The following is a 19,083-nucleotide window of genomic DNA, read 5'->3' as shown; positions in this document are numbered from 1 at the left end:
TACGAATAATATGTGGCATGTGGGTGAGTCCATTCTCTAACAAACTCTGAGACCTTCAGGGGCAACTGCTGTCTTATTCATTCCAGAACATCTATCGAAGAAGAAGCATTGCAGATGCCGTTCCTTTTTTTTGGTTGTTTAAAATAAGAATTTATTTACTTTTTCTTTTTTAATTTCAATTTTATTTTCCACTTACAGTTTGCATATTATTTTGTATTGGTTTCAGGTGTACCATTTAGTGGTTAGACAATTATATACATGTGAAGGCATTAAGAAGCACAAATTGGTAGTTACAAAGTAGTCATGGAGATGTAAAGTACAGCATAGGAAATATAGCCAATAATATTATAATAACTATGTTCGGGGCCAGGTGGGGACTGGAAGTATCACAGGCAACACTTTGCAAATGCTTTTCCTTATTTAATGAAGGGGAAACCGAGGTCCACAGAAATAGAACCAGACCGAGATGGAAAAGCAGTAGAAAGACTTGAAATTCAACCACATTGTTGGATACCAGCTACTCAGGTAGCTCTTCCTTGATATTTTATTCTTTTTTTTTAGGGGAGATTGCAAATGCAGTCCCCCGCTACCACAAATGATGCAGTCGAGTTTCCCACATTTGGGGAAATCGTAGGGGTCAGCACATCCGGAGTACAATGGATAAACCTCGCCCTGGGACAACCACCTTCGCCATCATGGTACCTCCCTTGATTACTTGGTATCTTAAGCAAGGAGAAGAAAGATGTCTTCCCAAAGAATTTGTTGTTAATCCCCTCGCTTGACCAAAAGGAGAGCCAATATTTTGGAAAGAATTTTTTTTTTAAATCCCGTAACTGATCTCACTGCCTCTGGCACCTTCCCTTAAAATACAATTTCCTAAAACTTAAATCTGCTTATGTCATTCTCTGGGTTAAATCCTTAAACCACTCCCTATTGACTTTAGGATAAAATCCAAAGGCCTTGTAATAAGGCCATTTCTTAACTGACTCCTGCCTCCCTCACCAGCTTCATCCCTTCCTGCCCCCAGGGTACACACTCTCCATTCCAGCCACCAGAAGCTTCCACTGGCCCCAGTGGCCAGACTCGGTCTCTTTCCTCTTTTTCTGAGGTGCTGAGCATACTGCACGCGGCCTGCCCATCTCTTTCACCTTTCTAACTTCAACCCCGCCAAAGACAGATATCACTTCCTCTCAGATGCCTTGTCAGTTTCCTTGCAGGACACTGTGGAGACCCCTTAGCCCGGAGGTTTCACTACCTTTAAGTGATCCCTCTGCCAACAGGCCTGTGAGCTCCCCCTAGGGCAGAGGCTGGGAATATCCATGTCCACAGCCTCAACCCCCACTACAGTGCCTGGCACAAATAGACAGTAAATAGCAGATAAGTCATTAACAAATGCCTTTGTCTCATCTAAAGAAGGCCCCTTTCCTTTAGTAATTTTACATACAACTATTTATATTGATGTTTAATTACAACCTAGAAAAAAACAGGGAAGCAGAATCTATTGTTAATTACTCTGAAAATGATTATCACCTGCTTTATCAGAGAAATAAGACTGGCATCAATAACCAAAATCAACAGACGATCCAGAAGTCAATTCTAGCTGGTTTGGGGTGCATGACATTGTGGTATAAATATGTGTGTGTGGGGGTGGAGGGGAGGTGGGTGTGTATGGTATGAATGAAGCAGGAAGAGGTATGTGCAATTGTGTGTGACGTTCACTTTTACAGTTTGACCTTTGTTTTTGCTGACCATGCATATGTGCCTGTTCCCTGAGCACATACTCATTACCAGGGAGAGTGAAGGGGGAGAAATGGCAATTTGAGTAAAAATGAGTCTGGTACTGCAAAGCTATTGCCCAAAGACATACTACATACAGTCCACCAAATGGATAACACATAATACCTCAGGAATTTAGCAATAAGCTATCAATGTCCAAGACCCCTTTATCATGAAACCTCTTACATTTATGTTGTATACTGGAGTTTACAAAACACTTTCCCATTAAAGTACTCATTTGTTTCGGACAACGTTCTGAAAGGTCTGAAGAATATTTTTACCTCGCTTTGTTTTATCTCTAAATAATACAGTAAGCAACCATGTACCTACAGACAACACACACATTAGCACCTTGACAAGAACTTGCACCTGTCAGTGCTGTAGTCTTCGCCCATTCCATCCACTCCCCTACCCACAGCCCATCACAGTGCACTAAAGAAAACCATGGCTTCCCTTCGTATGCATTTCTAAAAAGCATATTTTCATTTTTGTTTTTTAAACTTTATGAAATGGGCATCATGCCAGAGAAAATCTTTGTAGCTTACTTTTTAGAATTTAAGATATATATTGCTAAGTTTCAACCATATTGCTACATGGAGCTGTGATGTATTCCTTTTGTCTGCTAGATAATATTTCATTATATGACTAACTATACCCTAGTTCATTCACCCCCTTCTCCCTCAACGGGTAATTGAGTTGTTTACATTTTTGCTCTTGGACATCACTGCTATGAATATTCTTGTACACATGAATCTCAGTATAGCATCCTTTGTGCCAAATCAGGCTACTTGTCTTACAAAGTGTTTTACTAGTTGTTGTTGTTGTTGTTGTTGTTTTAATTTGGCTTTGCAAGACAGGCACTCTTGTCTACTATAGGCCTCACTATCCCCTAATGCCTTATACATGGGCTACTTCATATGTTTATACTATTGCCTGGCCTCTATAGGCAAATGCGTTTGAGATCCCTGTGATTCCTAAAAATCTATAAATTCAGACTTATGGAAGAATAGTGGGTCCAAGAAAACGTGCTTTCCAATAGGGTGCAGAGAGAACTCGGTTGAATGCCCTGCATCTTTTGGATAAATTATCCCTCAGAACTGAACTGCATCTATTCTGCATCAAATGGGGTGAAGTATAATCTCAGGAGTCCGTGGGATTCATGGGATGGGACGTAAAATAAACAGTCGTTGAGGGCATGCGCTGCCACAATGAACCCTCCTATCAATTCTTAGAGGTATGTATTACTATCCCCATTTTATAGCCAAAGAACATGAAACGTAGGGAAGGTCATTGGCTTCCCAAGCTAATAAGTAGGGGAGATCTGGGACCTGAATATATTGCTGAACAACTGCATTTGAAGCACATGCACAGGACACCACAGCACTAAAATAACTCTCTGTTGAGAAGTCACTGGTTTTATAAGAGGCACCTAATTCAGCTCCCCATTAGCGCTGCAAGGTGGTTATAGCACTTGCTCTTGCTGCTTCATAGAAACAGGACATTGAGATCTAGGGGCTTGCCCAAGATCACCTGGGGAGTAACTGAAGGTCCTAAGTTATGAACAAATTCTCCTCACTCTCACATCACCTGCTTATTCCATACTGACCGAGCAGCAAGTTCTACCAAAAGGCCCCGCGAGGAGTCATTGCAGCTGACATAATGTGTTCCTACGGGATAGACCTGCAGGTCTCCTCACAGCCAGGCACAGAAGGCGGTGGCCTCTGGGGGGCAAGTTTGGGAAAGGAGAGAATTGCTGCACCTGTACTGGTCTAGACACTGAACATCCTCACCGATGTCAGTGTTGGGCTGCACTTGGAGTATAAACCTGCTAAATGAGGAGACACACACCACAGCTTAAAGATTCACTAATCTTCCTAGGAAGGAGAGAAATGTTAGGAAAGCAAACTTCCAAAGGAAAGCAACACGCTTTCTAGAAACCGACAAAGAGTGGGCAGCCCAGGCTACAAGTTTTAATGTGATGCCCTTCTCCTTCTCAAAGCAGGTTTAGAAGGCTGCAAGAATAAACTGACCATCACCGTTAGAAACTAATTAAACTTTGAATTGTTCTCATTCAGGTCTGGATCCTGAATGAGAACAAAGACCGTGGAAACCCTCCAGCTTCAGAATAGTCACCCAGAGGAGCCATTACTGGATTACTTACCAAAAATAATTCAAATTCTGACTCCATATCTGTTGAGACAGAGAATGTTCCCGAAATACTAAGATGCCATTAGCATGAGCTGCTTCAAGCTTTGGTGGAAGCTGCCTCTGCCTGGAACCACCCCACAAGGGGAAGGTTTGAGGTGAGGACCACTTGCCCTTCTTCAGGCACAGAACTAGACACAGAAGATGCAATGAAAATAAGATAGACTTTGCCCTCAAAGACCTCAGTTGGTAGGGAAGGCATGTACACAAACAGGGACAATCGGAGTACCGCATACAATGATAGAAGCGTGCAGCTGGGCCTGAAGAAGAGGGAAGAGCATCAGTACTCTCAGTGGTGGAGAAAACCATGTAGAAAAGCAGATGTCAGAGATGAGTTTTCAGAATGGATGCTCAAGTTCTATCTATTGGATCTCAAGCATACCCCTGCAACTCTTTCTCTTGGGCCAACGAAGGCGAGGTAGTTATCTCTTGTGTGGCAGAGAACTAACACTTTCCCTTGTAGAGCTGAGGTTCAATGGTCCTAAGACTGAAAAGCAAATGATCACCTTGAAATGCATCCCTACAGAGGATAGCCCTTTTCTACAGAAAAGATCTCTACCCAAGTGTTCTCTGCCACCTGGATTTGTTTCATACCTGGGGGGACAGAGGCTGAACTGATGGCTTCTAGCAGTAGCATCCTTCCTCTTATCTTTCTCCCTATTACCCAGCAATAATAGCAACCTTTTCTATTGTCTCAGAATCTCCAAGTTCAAACTGGCGTCTCTTTCTTCTGTGACCATCAGATAATCAGATGTGACTGCCTCCGCTTTCCTCTCCAGAGAAACTACAGGTTAATCCTGTTCCAAAGTGGTAAAGGAGACACATTAAGGGGGGGAGGGCGGGGAATTATCATCACCTACTCCCAGGCAATTTTAGCAGTCTCACTTCTCCTGCCCCCTCCCTCCCATCGAAGTCAAACAAAGCCAACCATTTCGTCCTGATCTGTCCCTTTCCCCGGCACTAAATAAAGCTAGCTACAGATGGCATGCACGGATTGGTGCTCCAAAACTCCCCAGTGCCCACTCCCTTCCATCAAGCTGGTTCCTAAATCTGTGGATGCAGCAGACTTCAGAAGAGGAAGCGCGTGATCACGCAGCATGAGCCTTGGCACAATGGAGTCTGGGCTATGCCAGGGCCACGATGCCCAAGTCTCACCCGCTCTGATGCAGCACTCGGATTGGCATCTGGTTGCCCCACTGCCCACATGATGGGAGTGTGGTTTTGAAAGCCAAGTTTCTCTCTCTGTATTGCACCCTGGGTAGTAGGTAAAGAAATGCATGATAAAATAGGGAGGAAGGAAAACATCACCAGGGGAAAAGTAGTTGAGGGGCTTGGAGGAAATACATCCCTGGATACTTTCTTCTCTGCTCATTAATTTCTCTGCGTACAGCTTTCAGCAGAGGGTCTTAGGAAGGGCCAGCCGAGGAAGAGGAATAAAGGGTTTGGATGGCTTTTCTTCCCTGGGAGTTCTTGTGCTGCTCCCAATACTCCTGCCCCCAGCCATCCCAGATCCATCCCAGAGCCCTTAACCACAATAATGCTCCTTTGTTGGTATTTATTATGTTCCAAGCATTGTGTAAAACGTTTATACTCATTTTCTCATTAGATCTTCAAGCAAAATTGAGGGCTAGTATCATTTCCCCCATTTTCCAGAAGAGAAAAAACAAGAGAGATGCTAAAGAAGTTGCCCAGATCACATAATTCTTGAATGGCAGAGGCAAGATTCAAACCCAGCTCTGTAGAACTTCAAAGCCTTTATCCCTAAAATATCTTGTCTACCTCAACAAGCTGTCCTAACGGAGCTTTGGCTTTTTGAAGCATTACCCGAAGCCCTCAGTCTCAGAAATATTTACATTTTAATAGCCTGTATCTTAATGAGGCTTCAAGGAGCAAAGAATGAATTGCTTGTAATGCTATTTGGGGCACCAGGATAGGTCACAGAGGAAATACATGGGGTCAGAGGTGTCTGAAATAACAGTGTGTAGACTGTTGTCTGTCTCAACTCCACATAATGAAGACAGGCCCACCTGATGGAAGGTTGAAGCAACTGCTTCACACTTATTCCAATAGAAACTGTGCTTATTGGGGGTTATAACCGAGAGAAATGTTGTTGGCATATAGGAAAGCTTTCCAGTGAGCCTGTGGAAGTTTCATAGATGACTAAACACACACACTCAGTGCTCACCCCCAGCCTGGGAGGGATTCAGTCCTACGTACCTGGTCACAGAGAAATGAACAAGGTGATTTCCCAGGAAAACTCGTGGCCTCAACTTGAAACCCTTACCTTTGACTTGGGATATTTAATTTGATTTCCCAGGACTTCCTAAAGACACACATGTAGTTGACATTTCTGTCCTTAAAACAACATTAGATAAGCAAAGCAAGAGACTTCCGACACAAAAGAAAAACATTTTCCCAGACTTGGGTCAAGAATGAATTGTCCAGCCAATAACATTTGGGATTTGATTGCCACCCTCATCCAGGCTTCCAGCTCTCTCAACCCAAGTTGACTTTCCGTCCTCTGGGACCCACCCTTATTGGAAATCATTTCCTGACAGGCTACCAAGCACAGCTCCTTGGAGGCAAACAGCAGACCCAAAGGCCTGTGTTTGTCTTTGTCCTTTCCCTCCTGTTGTGTAGAGAAAGCTCATCTCCAGCAGAGAAAGGTAGTGGTGGTGACCTGCTCCGTTCCTGGGCTTGGCAGAGGCTGGATGCCAACTCCCTCCTCAGGCGATCCCTCCCTCCTCCCCTCCCCTCCCCTCCCAGAGTGCTCCTGTGGCTGCCCTGTCTGAGAGGAGAGGAGAGGAGAGGAGAGGAGAGGAGAGGAGAGGGAGAGGAGAGGAGGGTAGAGGAGAGGAGGGGAGAGGAGAGGGAGAGGAGAGGAGAGGAGAGGAGAGGAGAGGAGAGGACAACTCAGGTGACATTTCATCAATCAGGACCTGCCATATGCAAATCAGCAATGAAAATAAATTGCATAGAGATTCAACACCTTCATTCCAGCGATATGAATGCAGGTGAGCTAGATAAACATGGGCTCAGATACTCCAGTGTTGCCTTTCTATGCCCTCTTCCTCATTTCAGAACAAGCAGGAAGCCCTGAATAATCTGGTTGCATGCTCTGAACAACAATATATGTTTTCTGACAAATGCTTTTATAGTTAGCTTTTAGTCACCGAAGGTATATTGTTGTCGCCGGGGCATTTGCACTTAAGAAAGGATGCTAAACTGGCCAGGGCTTAACCTCAAAGTAGAAGCCAAAGTCCCTCTTGATTATAGTGTCCTACGAGCCCCTTCACAATTTCCTTCCCTCACCCCCCATTTCTGATTTCATTTCTTACTAATTTCCCTCTTAGTTCTCTACTCACTCCCTTCCAGCAAAGTGGTCTCCTTACTGCATTTCCTGTTTTAGTCTTTGCCCTGGCTATGCTTTCTGACTAGAATAATATTTCCCCAGAAATCTCCTTGGCTCACTCCATCAAGCCTTTGCTCAAATACGACCTTTTCTAGGAGGTCTCCTCCCTTCGCTAAGCATCTCAATGCAAACTCTACCTGCTCCGTACCACCCCCCAACCCCCTGCTCCCTCCAAACCCCCTTTAACCTGTACTATTTGTTCCACTTGTCATTTTATAACATCCTGCATACTTGTATTGTTCATTATGTTTATTGCTCATTTACCGTTATCTCATACCTCGCTAGAATGTAAGCTCTATGAAAGCATGAATTTTTGAGCTTTTTTATCACCAGTGTATCCCAAATGTCTAGGATAACATCTTCCACATAATAGATGCTCAAGAAATGTTGGCTGAATGAATGCTGAGTGAAAGGAATACACACCTAATGGAGGAATTTCAAACACTCTGGAACTGGGCATTCACCTCTAGCCATACTCCAGGCCAGTGGTTCTCAACCTTCTGGCCCTTCCTCATGTTGTGACCCAACCACACAATTATTTTCGTTGCTACTTCATAAGTGTAATGTTGCTACTGTTATGAATGTAATGTAAATATCTGATATGCAGGATGGTCTTAGGTGACCCCTGTGAAAGGGTCGTTCGACCGCCAAAGGGATCGCGACCCACAGGTTGAGAACCGCTGCTCCAGGCAATGGGTCCACCCAGCATGCGCAGAAACAGCCAAAGAAGAGCAAGCCTCCATGCTTCTTGTGCTCCTCACAGCCTTCATCCTTAGTCCCCTTGGACTTGTTTTCCTTTGCACATTTCACACTTTGCACCCAAACTTGAAGTAAATCCACTCACATTTTAAACTCCCGTTTCATCCCCATTGTAGATTTAAGGTGCCCATGACCCTTAATTTGATTACTGATTTGCCTGCAATCCAGGCTTTTCTTCCCAATCTCTGGCTCTGGGCTCTTGGCACTGCCTGCTACCCGGTTCTGCTTGGATGCTGGGCTCCTGGTTCTGCCTGGCAATAGCCCCCACAAGGACCCTGCTTGGCTCAGAAACGCCCTTGTAGGTCAACTCGGACCCTAAGGGGGAGTAACACTCTTGAATGCATCTTCATTCACTGTTATGCATAATACCAGGACACACTTAAATCAATAAAAGCCCTCAGCTTCATCAGGAAACACGCTTAAGAAAGATAATTCTTTATGGCATAATTATGACTCTCTGTTCAGAATGTCAAAAAGAACTTTGAATTTGTATCTCAATAAGGCAAGAGCAAAACCTGTAAAACTCTGAAGCCACAATGATGACAAACTATCCCCAAATTGCACATGTATTTTAAGAAAATTTTCCTGGTCTAACTCTTTTTGTTGTTGCTGCTAATTCTCACCGGAGGATATTTTTTCCATTGATTTTTACAGGGAATGGAAGGGAAGGATTGGCATGGGGACACTGAGAAGAGGGAGAGAAGAAACATCAAAGTGAGAGAGACACATCAGTTAGTTGCATCCCACACGCACCCTGGGGCCTGAGATAGAACCTGCAACCAGGTGCATGCCCTTGACCAGGAATCGAACCTGAGACCCTTCGGTGCACAGGCTGGCGCTCTAACCACTGAGCTACACAGGTCAAGGCTGGTCTGTTCTGTTATCTTTTTTCTGACAGCACAAATCAAATGATACTCTATTTTTCAATCTCAAAACTGGGCAGCCACTTTTTAATAGTCAGCAGCCATATACTGCCAACGCTATATAGCATGGGAGCTCTGAGCATTGGGCCAGGGCGAGGCTGCTGTGGACGTGTGTTGTGCACTCTGCAGGCTCATTACACCTGTGAAACTGTTTTGCAGTAATACCACCTCCTCCCAGCGGGACCCGCCATCCCTCACTCTGCGGGACCTACCTGTCTTAAACGTCATAGCTTTATTCTCTGCCCTCCCTTCTCGCAATACTAAAATGACACCTGCTGTGCGCATATCACTTTGTAGATGTCAGAGTACATTTTCAACCACACCCTAAGTCTACCCCCACATCAGCACTGTAGAGTGGGTGGTATTGTCCATATGTTATAAAAGTAGTGACTACAGTTCTGAAAACACAAGGGACTGTGCCACGCTCACAGCTGGGCCATGGTGAGTTAAGTTCTAACCCAGGCCCTTGATTCCACAGCCTGGGCGCAGCCTTCTCATCCTGCTGCCTGGCTCAGTCACCCAGCACTCAGCGCTAAGTGTTGGAGCCCCAGGTAACACTTCTACAGATAAACTCTTTTCATGCTGCCAACATGTGCTTCCTCGTCCTACCCACATATCAATGCAGGTATCAGGTGCAGACATCACACATAATTCTCTGCTCCATCTCCCTTACTCCTTTGTGCTTTTGATTCACACCTGGACCATTGCACGATTATATTGTTTCACAGTTACTCGCTGTGTGTCTCTCTCCTCGCTGTGTATCTCTCTCCTCCAAGACAGCACTGTGTATTTATTACTCAGCTCGATTACCCCAGATTTTAGCACAGTGCTTGATATGAAAGTTTTCAATACGGGTATGTAATTTTTGAGATGTTGAATGAATGACAATTATAGCCAAGAGAAGAGGAGCATCCTTCAGCATCCAGATCACATCCACCCCAGCCCACGTGCATTTTCACAGCCACACAGACCCCTCCCGAGCTCACAGGCAGAGGCATGTACACAGCCACAACTCACCAGTTTCTAAAGTCCCGGGGACCCACAGTGTTGCTGCTCCAAGAGTCTATGGCGCCCGGGCCGGTGTGCCTCAGTTGGTTGAGCGTTGTCTCACGCACCAAAAGGTCACAGGTTGGATTCCTGGTTAAGGCACATGCCAGGGTTGTGGGTTCAATCTCCAGTAGGGGGTGTACAAGAAGCAGCCAATCCATGCTTCTCCCCCCCCCTCTTCCCTTTCTCTCTCTCTCCAATGAATAAAAACATATATATTTTAAAGTTTATGCAGAAACTCAACTAAGAGAAGCAAAGAATTGATAGAGTTGATCGGGGCAGAAACACAGGAATCAAAGGAAGAGGAGCTGTCAGGAGGGCAGAGGAGGGAGGGGGATGCAGGAGGAGCACCAGCTATGTCTCCATCTCCAGCCTTTACCTTGATGTGCCAGGTCCTGAGAATTCTCTGTGCTAAGAGTGATCAGACTCTGAGGCCCCTACAAGGAAAGCAACAGCTAAGTCAAGAAAAGGCTTATATTTCAGTCTGGAATCGTCTTTTCTCTAAGCAAAATCCTAAGCTCCCTGAAAAGTGGCTCGTAAACCTTCACTCCAAATCTCTCCTCCATGTGGGATCCCTATTCTACACACCTATTCTACACACACACACACACACCATCTCCTGGGACCGAGCTCAAACATCGATCACAATGGTGTGACCTGGAGCTTTCTCAGCTGTCTTTACAAATCAATTAAATTCAATTAATGTGCTGAGGCCTCTTATGTGTCCAGCAAAGCTCAGGGAATACAAACCTGAATACACGGCTCCTGCCCGCATGGAGCGCTCAGTCAGGTAGATCAGATGAACTCATAGAGAGGTGAGGGGAGCTGTAGCAAGCAATAGACACGCTGTGGGATGAAGGGAAGGGAGACATTAACTCCACTTGAAGAGGATCAGTACCCCTGGTGGAGGAGGTGTGACCTAAGCTGGATCAGGAAGGATGGCACTCGGGCCACTTTGGGGGTGGCTACATAGGTCTCTGTGTAGAACCCCTGTCACTGTCATGACCTCTGCTCTAGGGAAGAACACAGACAGGACTAGTAAACTCTCCCAAGAGCAGTAAAAGTCAACCATGACACCAAGAAGCAAAGAATCGAAGTCCAGGTTTCTCTCCATTTGGGAAGATGTTCGTTCTCTAAAAAGCCATGGAATGATTCTGACTCACTCAGTAATTGTGAGGACTCAAGATACTAAGTAAAAGCATGTATGTAAAATGCCTAGAACAGTGCCTACATGAAATCACCCAGCGGCACCATTACTTTTCTTACCAGCACCATCTCACACTCTTTTCTATTTACTTTCAAGCTGGATCTCCAGTGCCAGTCCCTGTGCCCAGGCTTAATATCAAATTCAAATACAGGGCCCGGCCACGTGGCTCAGTGGTTGAGCATCGACCTATGAACCAGGAGGTCACGGTTCGATTCCCAGTCAGGGCACATGCCTGGGTTGTGGGCTCAATCCCCAGTGGGGAGTGTGCAGGAGGCAGCCAATCCATGATTCTCTCTCATCATTGATGTTACTATCCCTTTCTTCCTCTCTCTTCCTCTCTGAAATCAATAAAAACATATTTTTTTAAAAAAAATCCAAATACAGGGACTTCAGTAAGAAAATGTTAGGGGAGGGGCAGCATTCCATGGGCATAGGGGCACTCAGAACCTGTCAGGGAGTGGAGAATACGTCCACACTGCTTTACAGGGAGCAAGTAAGTGAGGACAGTGGGAGGCAGCACTGGCAAAGTCCCTGAGGGTCAGAGCATGGGGGACTATGGCTGCCAAGCCTAGGAGTTTAGATTGGCTGGTGCCTGCAGGGGAACCACTGAAAGCTTCTGAGGAGTGAATTGATCTGTTTAGGCCCCTCCTGGCTCTCCTGAGACCTGTGTCTTCACCTCAGGAAGTAACCAGCCTGCAGAGAAAATGGTGTTAATTCTATTCCTAAAAGATAGGGGAGCTCTTCCTTGCCTCTGTGGTCTATGTGTCTGGATACCTAGAACTCGGTCTGTATGCAGGTATCTCTGAGGGCCTTCAATGCCATCTCCTCAACTGGACATTGAGCACTGACAGGTGAGCCACAGGTGAGCACGGAGGTGGCTCAGTCCTTGGTGAGGGGACCAACAAGCCTGTTGGAGCAGAGCCTTCTGCCTCACAGCGTGTGGGTCCCGCTATGGCTCAGGCCGAGCAAACATGGTATGTCTCCTCTTATTCATGACACATAGTCTCCACCTTTTCTGCAAGTTTCCAAGAGAATGTGTTACTAACTGCAGTCATTTTCATTGCAAATTTATGGGATTGACCAACCACGGGGATGGGTTTCCACTGAGTCATGCCTCTTCCTTTGTCCAACCCAAATAGGGCCACGAGTAACCCATTCTTGTTATGTAAGGGCGTTTGAGTGAAAACAAGTAGACCCTAATCATGAAAGGCAAGATGGAGAGTGGTGTGGCCAATCTTGCTCTGGATGAGAGAGGAAGTGCAGTTGATATTGCCTAACTGATTCATTCAAATTCCCCTCCAGCCTGCATCTGTGCATTCATAGGCTCGGGTGGTGCTAGGGCAGAAACTGGGAAGTCAGTAGAAGTAAGGCTTTTCTCTTCTGGTTTCTGGATTATCATGAACTAGAGAATTTTTCCATAACAAAACAAATACTCTGATAGTTACATGGAAGATTTTTTTAAAAACATAAAAATTGGGCATATGGTTTGACAAGAGTGAGTGGGCTTAGGAAAATATAAGGGAAAAAAGCATTTAAAATCGGAGCTGGTCCTGAAGAGTCTTTGGCACGTGGTCACCTGCACACAGTGCCCTCATTGACATGGAATACAATAGGCATCATCCAGGGTGAGTCCATTAACACAAATCACTGAGGACAACTAGCCGAACCTGTGGTCCACGTGTAGGAAGGGTTCATCAGCACCGCTCAGCTCAGCCTCTTCGTGCCTCTCGGCAGCTAAGCTGCTCACTCAGAGGGCTCAGCAGCCTGCAGGTAAAGGGAGGCTTCCTCTCTGCATGTCAGGATGTCAGGAAACTGGCCAGTGCAGCCCTGGGAGCAGAGTCAGAGGCTAATCAAGTTAACTACGCACTGTCCTCCGGAGAGCTGACCCTGGGGGATTATCCATCTCTTTACTGTACAATTTAGAACAGAATAAAATGGAAGCTTTCCTTACCACCACAGAATTGCTTTATTCTCATCTGCAAAGTGCATAGTTGGTCTTGCTCACCCCAATATACACATATACACAGACCACACAGACCTCCATCACAATCAATCTCTCTCTCTCTCTCTCTCTCTCTCTCACACACACACACACACACACACACACACACACACGTGCGCGCGCACAGCAGGCTCCATTTGGTTGTAGCTCCTGGGAGGAGGGATTCAAAACGGAGCCAGATTTACATAGAATGCCAGACAAGCCCTCCGGCCCCTGAAACTTCACACCTGTCTCCTGCCAGGACCCAAAGTGCCATCTGCTTCTCGGGAAAGCCAGACACAAGGCCTCTCTTTATGCCTGTGGTCGCTGATGAGAAAACCTGGCGCGGGGATCCTTAACTGCTCAGAAATAACTCCGTGGAATGTAACATACAGTCACACGAAGAGCCGGAGGAGAAGCCTGGCAGTCGTTTGACAAACATGCAGGATGATGGTTGGGGCATGCAAAAGGGAAACTATTTAAGGAGTCAGCCTGGTCCCAAGCTGTCGCCTCTGCCAAGGACTCCACACGAGACAGTCCTACAGAACAGGAGTGAGAGGCATCCAGGCCGGATCACAGCTTTCATCTGTTCCACCCTGAATCTGAGACACTCTCCTAAAACCTTTTCTACCCCTCACAGTAAATAAGTTTACTCACGAATGCTACTTTTCCAATACAATCCTAGTCAGCTGTGGTTAAAAAATAAAATATAGTTCTTCTCCGGTTGTGAGGACAGAACAGAGTAAAGCCCCTCTCCCAGGTGCATACAGCAGTGTCTGAGCAAAGACAAGCCCCGCATAAAACAGGGAGGCTGAGCCTGGCGGGCGTGGCTCCGTGGTTGACCAGGAGGCCACAATTCAATTCCCAGTTAGAGCACGTGCCAGGTTTTGGACTTCATCTCCAGCAGGGGGAGTGCAGGAGGCAGACGATCAATGATTCTCTCTCATCATTGATGTTTCTATCTCTCTCCCTTTCCCTCCCTCTCTGAAATCAATAAAAACATATTATAAAAATGAAAAAAAAAAACAGAAACAGGGAGGCTGAGAGAAGCAGGCCGGCTCCCAGCATGGTTGAAGCCCGGGACTGCTTTGAGGCAGGCGGAGAGACTGGGGCAGAGTCTGTCACCAGTGGCGCTGCTGACATGCGGGGCGATGCGTCTCCATCGTAGGAGCAGTTCTGTGCATGGCTGGGTGTTTTGCAGCTTTTCTGGCCTCTACACACTACATGCCTGTGCAGCCCCTCCCCCAGGTGACACGCCAACAGCCATTGTCAAATGTCCCCTGAGAGTGAAATCACCCCTTTTGAGAACTCCCAGACTCGATGATCTCCTGAGGTCTCCTCAAGTCCATTACTGGGGTGCGTGGGGGCAGAGAGGGCTCTGACACATAGCACTGATCACAGAGAGTGATGTTGGTTATTTGTGGGTGCGCATCTCCCATTAGGTTGTAGCTTTGCGAGGACAGGAGCCCTTTCCAGCCGAGCACTGCTGCCTCTCCAGCCCGTGGCCCGGTGCCGGGCACGTCGTAAGGGAATGAATCATTGCTGGGATGAATGGCAGGCTGCGTCCCCCTCTCCTTCCCAACCCCACCTACGCTCCCTGTGCCAAGTGCCGTGTCTTTGTGTTGGTGGTGGGAGCATGGGGGGATACCTTCAGGAAACTAATAAAATAAATGACTAAATAAATGGAACCTCTTGTCTAAAGAACACAGAGATAAGATAAATCATTTTGAGTCCTGGGAAAATTATCTGCACCATCCCGCCCCGGTTTCTCCGTTCAGCCAGAAAACACTTTAATTTATCTTGTGAAATTTTTCATCCGCTAGACGAACATTAAGTATTTCTTTCTTCTTCTTCTTCTTCTTTTTTTTTTTAAATATTCTCCTCTCTACAAAGGTGGGTTGGCTCTCAACTCATTGGAATAAAAGCTCCATTAGCCTCAGAGCACGGGAGGCTTGTGAGGTTGGCCTGGATTCAGGGCCGGCAGAAGGATAAAGAAACCTGACACTCATTCTTCATGTAATTAGAGTTGGTAAAATAAACTGAGTGCATTTCATTAAGGGAATGGACCCATCAGGCCCAGGACAGAGCGGGAATCCGTGCTCGCCAGCCACACCAGCTTTTCATCTCAAATGAACCCCCAGCTGATAAAAAGCTTCCCGTGGAGTCATTGGGGAACATTCCTGAACCCCAACTCCTATCCCTTCATGCTCTTGGTCTCTCTCTGAGTCCACAAAGTTTCTCAGCTGGCTCAGACCGAGTCAACACCACCCACAGATGTCTTCTTACACATGACACATGTCTCTGCCTCCCCCCGAACTTCCTCCATAGGATGTTTTCTTCCCTCGGGAGCATGATGTCGTTTGCAAACATATATCCAGGTTCTCACCCTTGGCCAAGAGGGCTCTGCCATTCCATGCAGTCAGTAGTCGGGACGGGGTGGCACTGAGAAAGCCACACGTTTGACCAGCCCAGTAATCAGTTGCAACATGAATCTGACCATTGACTGGGAATCAACAGAATAACCTGTGATGATGAAATAAATTTTCTTTTGAAAAGTAAGCAGCCCCTTCCTAAAGTCAAATGATGGTTCTTCGCTATGTCAGTACCCTCTTCTAAAAATCTGAGCCAACCAAACCCAACCCAGCTTTCAAAGAGCCAGGGGGGGTCTTCAAAACTCCATTGTACGTTCTGGGATTCCTTGCTGCTCAGTCATAGCTCTGGGTGGTCTCCCTGTCTGTCGTAGCTCTCTCTCCCGCCTTCACTTTGGCTCACTTAAAATTACTATCAGCCCCAACTGATTTGGCTCAGTGGATAGAGCATCAGCCTGAGGACGGAAGCATCCTGGGTTTGATTCTGGTCAAGGGCATGTACTTTGGTTGCAGATTCGATCGCCGGCCCTGGTCGGGGCTTGTGTGGGAGGCAACAATTGATGAGTCTCTCTCACATCGATGTTTTCTCTCTCCCTGCCCCTCCCTCTCCCTTCCACTCTCTCTAAGAATCAATAGAAAAATATCCTCAGGTAAAGAGTAACAAAAAATTAAATATCAATTTCCTCTAATGGTCCTCTTACCCCTCCTTACTTAGCAGGTGCTCCTATTTTATTATTATTATTATTATTATTATTATTATTATTATTATTATTTTGCATATTTACCTATAAAAGTATGGTAGGTGGGGAAATGTGCCAGGTTAGAGAACAGACAAGCCAGCTCTCCACTGACCCTGGAAGAAACAAGGGGCAAGAAAGGTGCCAGAAGGACAGTCCAGGACAGGGGTCCTCAAACTTTTTAAACAGGGGGCCAGTTCACTGTCCCTCAGACCGTTGGAGGGCTGAACTATAGTTTAAAAAAAAACTATGAACAAATTCCTATGCACACTGCACATATCTTATTTTGAAGTAAAAAAATAAAACGGGAACAAATACAATATTTGTATTTGCATGTGGCCCGCTGGCCGTAGTTTGAGGAGGACAGTCCAGGACTGCCAGGAAGCAAAGGCACCCTTTGACCCAGACAGGCTGAGCAAGAGGCTCTGGACGTAGGAGTTGTTTCACCCAGAGGTGCAGCCTGGCTGTCCCCCTCAGCGAGCACCTGCCCGCACTGGTGCCTGGTGCCGCACCGCTGGCCCAACCCCCAGAGTCCAGGGAAACAGCCACGACCACAGTATCAGCGAATGGGTGGCCTTTCCTGATGACAAGACTGTGAAACCCAGCTTTCCCCCCATCTGGGGCTCTTTGAGATTAGGAGAGGCAGTTTCTTCTCCAGGGAACACAATACTGAGCTAGCCCGGATGAATTTCTAGGAGCATTTTTATCTCCAGAAAGCTATGAAAATCGAGGAGCTATACCCAGGGCAACGGAGGCACCAAGCAGGCTTAGGGTGGGGAGGGTGGAGCCAGTAGGAGCCTGACTCTGTCCAGGCGCTGAGCAGTTTGACCGAGCCTGGGTCTCCTTTGGCTTGAGCGTGTCCTGAGGGGCTGGTGTAGTCCCTGGTAGCCCTGGTGGGTGCGTTTTGTGGTGCTTCCTCTTTCATTGTCTCCTGCCTCACTGATGGCAATGTGTGTGCATGTGTGTGCACACACATACGTGCGTTTCCTTGGCCATTTGCCCCACGAGAAGGTTTCCAGACACATTTCCGTGAGTATAGAAGCCTCAGCGGAGACTGGGAGCAGAGATGGCCTTGGGGGCTGGGAGGCCGCCTGTTAATGCCCGGGCCTGCCCTTCTCCATGAACTCAGACATTCGGCATCCATGACGTCTCGCCCTTTAAGCTCACTGGAGAGTTGAGGGCAGCTCCTCTTCCCTGCTGGCCTTTGTACTCCCCCTCCCTCTCTCCCTCCTGCCGCCTCCATTCCCTGCTCTCCTTCTCCCCTCTGGTTTCTTCAGTTTCAATGACTTTATTGGCATGACGAATGTTGCCAAAGCCAATAGAAGTGAGTCTCGGTGTCTGGGGATGGATTTCACAGTGGGAAGGGGGTGACCGGGGCCTCGGACCGCATTCCCACTGTGGGTTTCTGCTTCAGTCTGAGGGGGTGGCAGGCTGCCAGGGACCTTGTTCACTTGGGTTTCCAGTCCCAGCTGAACTCACCAGCCTTGTCTCCAGACAGAGAGAACGTTCTTATTATGGCAGAGGTCATGTCTGGAGCCTCGAGTCTGGGGGGAGGGGGGAGGGGTGCTGGTGCTCCAAGCTTATGTTTTCAAGGAGTCGTTTATAAACAAACCCCTGTGCAAACTGCGCTGTGACAGCCCCGGCCTCCCACTGACGGGGCAGATTCACAGACGGGGCCAGGGTGACAGGACAGGCAGCTCGCACCCCGCTTCACGGGACATTGGAAAGGTCCTGGATGGGTCTTCCCAGCAAGTGTGAGTTTTGCCAACGTCCACGCCCACCCTCCACCCAACACAGGCACCGAAAGAACGATTTAATTTGGAGAATCTGAGATAGGCAAGAGAAAAGGGATATTGTCACAACTGGAGCCTCGAACATCCATCTCAAATGAGTTCTAGCTAAGGAAGTCTCCCTCCTAATCAGGGAGACTTATGAGGCTTATCAAGTGCTCTCTCTCTCTCTCTCTCTCTCTCTCTCTCTCTCTCTTTCTCTCTCTCTCTCCTTTTCCATTTTCTTACACACACACACACACACACACACACACACACCTTGTCAGCACAGCAGGCATTTCCCTCCAGGGCGCCTCAGCTGATGGAAATGTCTATTTGCAATGAAAATCAACTTTGGAAAACGTCACAGCCAGGGACTTTTCTTCCTGGCTGCCCCAAGATTGATCTGGTCCATAGGATGCCCCAGATCATTGCATTCGGTAATTTCATTCTGCTTATGATCTATTTCTTATACGATCAATATGATAAATGTGCGGCAGAGCCAAGTGGGTTACGGCCCGACGCTGGGGAAGAGAGGGGGAGCGGGGAGCGCTGGGCTGCCTCGCTGTGTGTCTCATGAAGCAGAAAAGCAATTCAGTCAGACTAAAGGCTACAGACAAGGCGGTATATTCTCCATGATAAATGCAAATGATGTGACTACATTTCCCCCAGCACACACGGGGGGAGGGAGAAAGGCCCCGCTGTCTGGGAGCACAACATTCCCTTAGGAATCCACAGGAAATTTGCACAAAGCAAGCTTATTGTGGGGGGGGGGGGGGTCGGGTTGGGGGGGGGAGGGAGGAGTGGCACTAGGAGGGAAGAATTAGAGTTGCTTAAATAATCAGTGCTAATAGCAAGCCCCCTCTTCTCCACCTGGCCATGCCTCTGAGCGTTGCCA

The 19,083-nt window shown here is 47.1% G+C and overlaps 1 non-coding gene across 1 annotated transcript; it reads right to left on the bottom strand.

Annotated features, from left to right (window-relative positions):
- Positions 1-560: 560 nt before the first annotated feature.
- LOC111823555 lies at positions 561-722 on the bottom strand. The gene has a single exon (XR_002826598.1). It is a non-coding gene; the product is annotated as a U1 spliceosomal RNA (small nuclear RNA).
- Positions 723-19,083: the final 18,361 nt, after the last annotated feature.

Source organism: Myotis lucifugus, unplaced genomic scaffold (assembly GCF_000147115.1).
Source record: "Myotis lucifugus unplaced genomic scaffold, Myoluc2.0 scaffold_553, whole genome shotgun sequence".
NCBI lineage: Eukaryota > Metazoa > Chordata > Mammalia > Chiroptera > Vespertilionidae > Myotis > Myotis lucifugus.
The sequence above is the reverse complement of the archived record's forward strand: the minus strand, read 5'-3'. Positions and strand labels throughout refer to the sequence as shown.